This window comes from Mustela lutreola, chromosome 10 (genome assembly GCF_030435805.1).
Source record: "Mustela lutreola isolate mMusLut2 chromosome 10, mMusLut2.pri, whole genome shotgun sequence".
NCBI classification, from domain to species: domain Eukaryota; kingdom Metazoa; phylum Chordata; class Mammalia; order Carnivora; family Mustelidae; genus Mustela; species Mustela lutreola.
The window spans coordinates 8,322,889-8,330,000 of NC_081299.1; positions in this window are offsets into that span (position 1 = coordinate 8,322,889).

The window sequence follows — 7,112 nt, forward strand, 5'->3', positions numbered from 1 at the left end:
ATCCGAGAGTGTTGGCCTGAATTTAAAACCTCCAAGCAATACCATATGTCGTTCACGAGTGTGTATGGAATGGAATGGGGAAGTGTGGACCAGACAGAAGGATCCTTCAAGTCCGTGGTTGAAGCAGCCTTGGGTAGGGGAGAAGTGTGGCGTTTGGGGTATGGGACTAAAAACCCCAGTTCCGGTTCTCTTGTTCACACCAGGTCCTGGCACACGGCAGGTTGCGCTGTGCCTTCCCCTGGGTGTATGTGGTCAGTATGTCAGTTTCCAAAGGGAATGGAAAGGTGGGGGCACAGCTAGTAGAGCCTGTGTCAAATGGAGGGGAGGGTATGTTCAGAGAGTCCGGTTCTTCATAGTCCCAGATCCTCAAGTCCAACCAGATCTTTATGGGGTTCGAGGAAGGCCTCCGTCTTAGGTAGGGATCCCCAGAAGCAGACACTGAACGCAGTGTCTGGCTTGGTGCAAAGCAAGGGGGCCCAGGCATTCTGGTCATTGGCCAAGGGCTGTCCCATAGTTGGGGACAGTGACTTAACCTTCTAGGCTCTTCTGGCTCCCTTATTATGCAGGCCAAATGGTCCCAGGAGCTGGAGGGCTGTCCTGCAAGAAGAGTGCCATCAGAGACACAGGGACAGTGAGGGCCACCAGTGGGATGTCTTTCCAAACAGCTGGTCTCATAACTGACATCCTAACATTCATTCAACAAGCAACCAAAAGCCTATGGGAGCTAGGAGTCTTCTAGCTTGAGGGGTGGCGGTGGGCGGCGCGGTTTCCGTTTGCCATGAGAGGTTCCGGGCAGGGGAACAGCTCATAGGAAGGCTTGAGCAGGTTTGTGGCTGCCCAGCCTGTTTCTGGGCACAGTCGGGAGGCTGGAGTGGCTAGAGCCAAGGGAGGGAAGAAGGAATGAGGTCAGAAAAGCAACAGGGACCAGGTAGCAAAGGGCTAGTAGGTCATTTTGAGGACTTTGGCTTGTTCTGAGTGAGATGGGGTTCACTGCAGGGCTTTGGGCAGAATGGGACACAACCTGACCCTCACTCTAAAAGGACAATGTTGGTGGCTTCGGCTGGGAGGCAGAGATGCGGATGGTGACAAGTGGCCGTGTTGAGCTGTACACCTGGCACCGATTGTCCCTTGCAGGGAAGGACATCAGGCGGCTCTGCCCACGGTCCGAGCAATCAGAAGCACCAGGGAAAGCCGCGCACTGGTTTAGGCACCGGCTGGACCATGCTTTACTCACCAGATCAGCCTCAGGGGGGTGGGTGGGGGTCGCATCGGTCCCCTAGGGCTGGCAGTAACTGACACAGGGCAGTGGGCTCACTCTTCACCTCTCTCCTGCCACAGGGGAAGGACACTCCCCTGCCCCTGGAGGACAGACATAGCCGTGGGCAGGAGAGGTGCCACGAGACACGCATGTGTAATCAGAACAAAAGAACAAACCTGGGCTTGACACGGGATGATATTCCCACACGATGTGACAAGGTCAGCACAGGCTGTCATGGGCTCTTTATCTCCTGGTAAGGAAGTGTTGCAGCCTCAAGGCTCATTGGTACCCAGCCCAACAGGGCTGCTCTTGGAGATGTTCTGAAGGCAAGGTGCCGGATTCATTCATGGACAGGACAGAAGAGAAAAAACAAGAATGTACCATTGCAAGGTTTACGGCCTGAGCAGCCTGGGGCTCAAGCTGCCACTGACTGGGAAGATGGGCAGCAGAAGGCCAAGTTCAAGGAAAGGCCAAATGAGCCACACTGAGGAAATGCGGCTTCTCACCATTGGCTTCTCACCATGAGGCCAGCTTTTGTAGACACTTGGAAGTACTCAGTATTTTAATCTAGAGCGTCTGCCGTTCCCAGAAACTGTCGGCCACAGGAAGCAAATTCCTCATGCCTCTGGTCTCCTGTCGGTGAGGGCTGAAGCCACTTGGCTAGTTTCCAAATCTTGTATTTCTTGTTTTCACAAAGCTGAGCCTCCCAGATGAGGGAGCCAGAGGCAAGCCCTTGTCCCGGGAGAGGTCACTGTCTTCTGTTGGCCAAAACTGGGCCAGAGCCATCCGTACCTGCAGGGGCCCCCCGCCTTAGGCCCATCCCATGAGTCAGTCCCCAGGATAGCCTGGAAATTCCAACTCTCCCAGCCTCCCTCCAGACTGGCCCTAGAGCCAGCAAGCCTTGATCAAATCCCTACTGCAACCCGTGACTGGCTGGGTAAGAGACATGACCGTCTCTTAACCTCACTGTGACTCAGTTTTCTCATCTGAAAAGTGGGGGTATTCACAGTGCCTGATTCAAGGATTAGTGAACTCTGACCATGTGTAACATCAGTGTTTCTCGTTCCCTGTTTACTGGGTTAATTATTCAGAGAGGGAGGGAGGGGGTGGCGAGTCTAGGGAAGGAAAGAATTTTCCTCAGCCCTCTTACGGTCCCTGGCTGGGTCTGAAAATTAAACTGACAAAGATTAACAGGAGAAAAAAGCATGTATGTTTTCTCAAACTTGTACATGTATACGAGAACCTTCACAAGAGCAGGAAGGCCTGAGGAAGTGACGAGACCAGGGAGCTTTTATAACTTTCACACAAAGAAACAATAAATGTGTGAAATATTGACAAGACGGGTGCTGGGGTGGCTCAGTTAGTTAGGCGTCTGCCTTCCACTCAGGTCATGATACAAGGGTCCTGGGATTAAGACCCGCATCAAGCACTTTGCTCGGTGGGGAGTCTGCTTCTCCCTCTGCTACTCCCCCTGCTTGTGCTTGCTCTCTCTCTCTCTCTCTGTCAAATAAATAAAATCTTAAAAAAAAAAAAAGGAATTGACAAGACAAAGGGTCTGACCTGGGGGTAGTGAATGGTGAAGAAATAACCAGGAAGATAAGGGTTAAATTAACAAGGTTTGTTTATACAGATTTCCTGGCTATAAATTCCCTGGCTCTGGTGATAAGAATCATCTTCTTTCCTCCTGGGAGAAGGAAAGGTGTTCTCCCCTACAGGGGTTCTCCCCTGTAGGGGAGAACACCTTTCACATAGGAGATTCAGGACCTATTTCAGGAAAGGACAGAGTAAGGTCAGAGTGACTTTCTTGCTTCTGCCATTTTTTCAAACGCTGAGGTTAAGATGTTCGGTATGTCACAGTGCCAGAATTTGAGGAGAGCATGTCCTGAGCCCCATCACCAGTCTGACCATCTGTTCATGTATTCATTTATTACCAATTCTATAATAACTTACTAAGTGTTTTCTACAAGTTTTGAAGAAATGGTCAGAAAATAAAACAGGGGTTGTCTTCACTGGCCACTGCAGAACCCCAAGGGCCCAGTTCCCCAGGTAGTTGAGAGCTTGTGTTCATACCTATGAATCTAAAGACTATTGACAGATTCAACAGGTTATACAAAACATTATCATAGCGAAGATCTACACACCGATTCACAGACTTGAAGTTGAGCTTAGAGCTCCCGAAGACCAGCAGTGTGAGACGATTTTCCTTCCAAATCCTTGGTTCAAAAGAAATCTTACCCAGAGTATAAAACAGAGCGGGTCTGACAGAGCCCCCCAGTGCCACCGCCACGCTGAGACCGGGGCCCCAGGGCACAATATGAAAGCTCTTCTCCTACATCCACCTTATTCTTCAGCTTGGGACACAGGCCCCCAAAGAGGAGATGTGGCTAAGGGCAGGTGGAGACTTCTTGATTTTAGGGCCAGAACATGACAATGCAGAGACTGGGGTGCCAGGTAGAATTTAAAAGGAAAGCAACACAACTTCTACAAATGAACAGTTAGAGACTCGATGGTTGGGTTAATTCATAGAATAGATACAGCAGAAGAGAGAATCTGTACCCTTGAAGATATATGTGAAGGAATTACTCAGAATGGAGCAAAAAGTACAAAAGAAGATGTTGGGTCAACGGGCTCGGGAGTGCAGGAGGAACAATAGAAATGACCGCCATCTTCCCGCCCACCATCTTCCTGCCTCCCCCCACCCCCCCACTTCTTAACCCTTGACTCTCCCGCCAAAAGGATGTATGCCCAGGTCACGTCTCCATAGGTAACCCAATACCTATGTGGGGGAAACAGAAGTATCAGGACCCCCTTCCCCATACCCTCTGATCACCAAATACCCTACCATATATGGATGTGAGCCCATGCCCTACCTTGGCCAGATAAAAGACACCCCCCCCCCCGCCAACTCCCTCCCAGTGCAACTTCCCCCACTCCCCTTTTCAGAGTTGAGGAACCTCGCTCGAGGGTGCCCACCTCCTCCGGGCGTGACTTTCCTGGCTCCCCTTCTCCTGAGCCCTGAAACTTCGCCAGAGAGTGCCTTTAATAAATCTTGCCTTGTGTCTACCTCACCTGGTGTCATGTTTATCTCACGTATAAAGCCTTACAGAAGAGAGGTTAAGAAACAAGGGATAGCATGAGAAGTTCCAACATAACTCTGTGGGAGTTCTGAAGGAGCCCCTGGGAGAGAGGCAATGTTCAAAAGAATAATGGCAGGGAATTTTCCCAAACAGAAGACATCCACATTTCTAGTTCTCATCTCAGCACTTTGTTCAGCATTGCTTACCTGGCACAGTTCCAGGACAGAGCAATACTTTATAACAAATACAGAAACAGGGATACCCAGGTGGCTCAGTCGGTTAAGCATCAGCCTTCGACTCAGGTCACGATCCTGGGGCCCTAGGATTGAGTCCCCCGTTGGGTTCCTTACTCAGCAGGGAGTCTGCTTCTCCCTCTGCCGCTTCCCCTGTCTGTGTTGTCTCTCACGCTCTCTCTGACAAATAAGTCAGTAATAAAATCTTAAAATACAAAGCAGATATAAAATGAATGGTGCAGAACACCAGAGATGAACACTAGGATCCCCAAAGCGGGGGCTCCCGGCTAGCTCAGTCAGTAGAGCATGTTACTTTCAGTCTCAAAGTCTGGAGTTCAAGCCCCATGTTGGACAGTAGAGATTACTTTAAAAAGCTAATTTAAAAATAAAAATTAAAAAATTCCCAAAGCAAGCTGGTAGAAATGATGTTGTCCTAAAAGAAATGCCAATTAACACTGGCTACTGATGTCTCACCAGCAACAAAAGGAGCCAGAGACCAGGGGAATGATATCTTCAAAGTCATGTGGAAGACAACCATCAGCCCACAATTGTGTACAATGAGTTCTCTCTCAGGAATGAAGGAAATAGGGGCACCTGGTGACCTGGTCCTTAAGCATCTGCCTTTGGCTCAGGTCAGGATCCCCACATCTGACTCCCCACCGAGTGGGGAGCCTGCTTCTCCCTCTCCCACTTCCCCCTGCTTGTGTTCCCACCCTCGCTGTGTCTCTCTGACAAATAAGTAAGTAAAATCTTTAAACAAACAAAAAAAGAAGGAATGAAGAAAACAAAGGCCTATTCAGAGAAATGACAACAGATTTTATCACCAACAGACCTTTAATACAGAAACATCTAAAGAACCTTCTTGTGGCAGGAGGACATTTTTCCATAAAGAAGATCTGATATATACAAAGGGAACACTAAACATATGGTTTAGTGTTCAAAACAATGCTGGTGCATTTCAGGAGGGCCTGGCCAGGCACAAAGTATTACAGAGTCCCTTTCTGCCTGAAAGGCGGGTAAACACTGCATTAACTTTAGACTTTGCCAATTTAATGTCTTGGAGAACCACTGAAAGAATAGAAATAGAATGGGTCATTTCCAAGACAGTGTTGGCCAGGGAGAAAGACTTGATCAACTCTTTTGTTGTTGTTATTTGATCACTTCTTAAAAAGCCAAGAAAAGAGAAGAAAGAAACGTGAATTTGGACCATTGGCAAACACAAAAATAAGATGGGTTTTATATATCCACGTCATGATCATACCTTTGTCAATGATTTTCTAAAATCTTCCAGCCCTATTGATGAAGTTCCAGAACCTAAGTCATGTTTGGTGGGGTGAGGTTCGGAGCTGATGACTAAAGAAAGAATTCTTAAGACATCTTTGGTGCAAAATGGTGGTGCCTTGCAGGACTGTGATCTCTGCAAGATAACCATTTGCTCTTCTTTTAGGGCAGTCAGGGGTGCCTGTGAAATGTCACACATATTACCAAGGGGAGTGGGTGGAGAGGGGGTGCAAGGTGCCAGCCCCTGCTCTGTTCTCAGCCAGCCTCCTGCTCCCTCATCACTATTGTGTTTATAAAAGACACATGTAAAATAGACAGACTCAGGAAGGCTGAGAGTGCAAGAGTGAAAAAAGTTAAACCAGGGGTGCCTGGGTGGCTCAGTGGATTAAAGCCTCTGCCTTCGGCTCAGGTCATGATCCCAGAGTCCTGGGATTGAGCCCCGTATTGGGCTCTCTGCTCAGCAGGGAGCCTGCTATCCCCTCTCTCTCTCTCTGCCTGCCTCTCTGCCTGCTTGTGATCTCTCTGTCAAATAAATAAATAAAATCTTTAAAAAAAAAAAAAGTTAAACCATGCAGGGGCACCTGGCTGGCTTGGTCAGTGGAGCACCTGATTCTCGATTTCTGCAGCCTGAGTTCGAGCGCCACACTAGGGGTGGAGTTTTCTTAAAAATAAATCTTAAGGGACACCTGGGTGGCTCAGTTGGTTGGGCCGCTGCCTTCGGCTCAGGTTGTGATCCCAGGGTCCTGGAATCGAGTCCCACATCGGGCTCTTTGCTTCGCGGGGAACCTGCTTCCTCCTCTCTCTCTGCCTGCCTCTCTGCCTGCCTCTCTGCCTGCTTGTGTTCTCCACTCCCTCCTCTCTGACAAATAAATAAATAAATAAAAATAAAATCTTAAAAATTAAAAAAAAAAAAAAAATCTTTAAAAAATAAAAAAGTCAAAACGGCTAAGGGAGCTGGTGTAACTAAATTGTATCTGACCAACTTGCCTTTAAGGCATCAACTCTGAGCACAAGATCTAAATAACAAAAGGTTCAATCCCCCAGATTTAGGAGGTGATGTTAGCTATGCAGATTCAGGGAGGAAGTAATAATTACCCCCTCCTTCAAGAATTGCTTTAGACTTTTAAAAAGTTCTTGGGCATTGATTTGTTAAAGGTTCACAGCAACCAGTGAGATAGTAGAGGAAGTGTTACAGCCTCCCCTTTGCAGATGAAAAGCCTGAGGGTCAGAGAGGTTAGGGTCTTGGTGAGGCACACAGCCCCA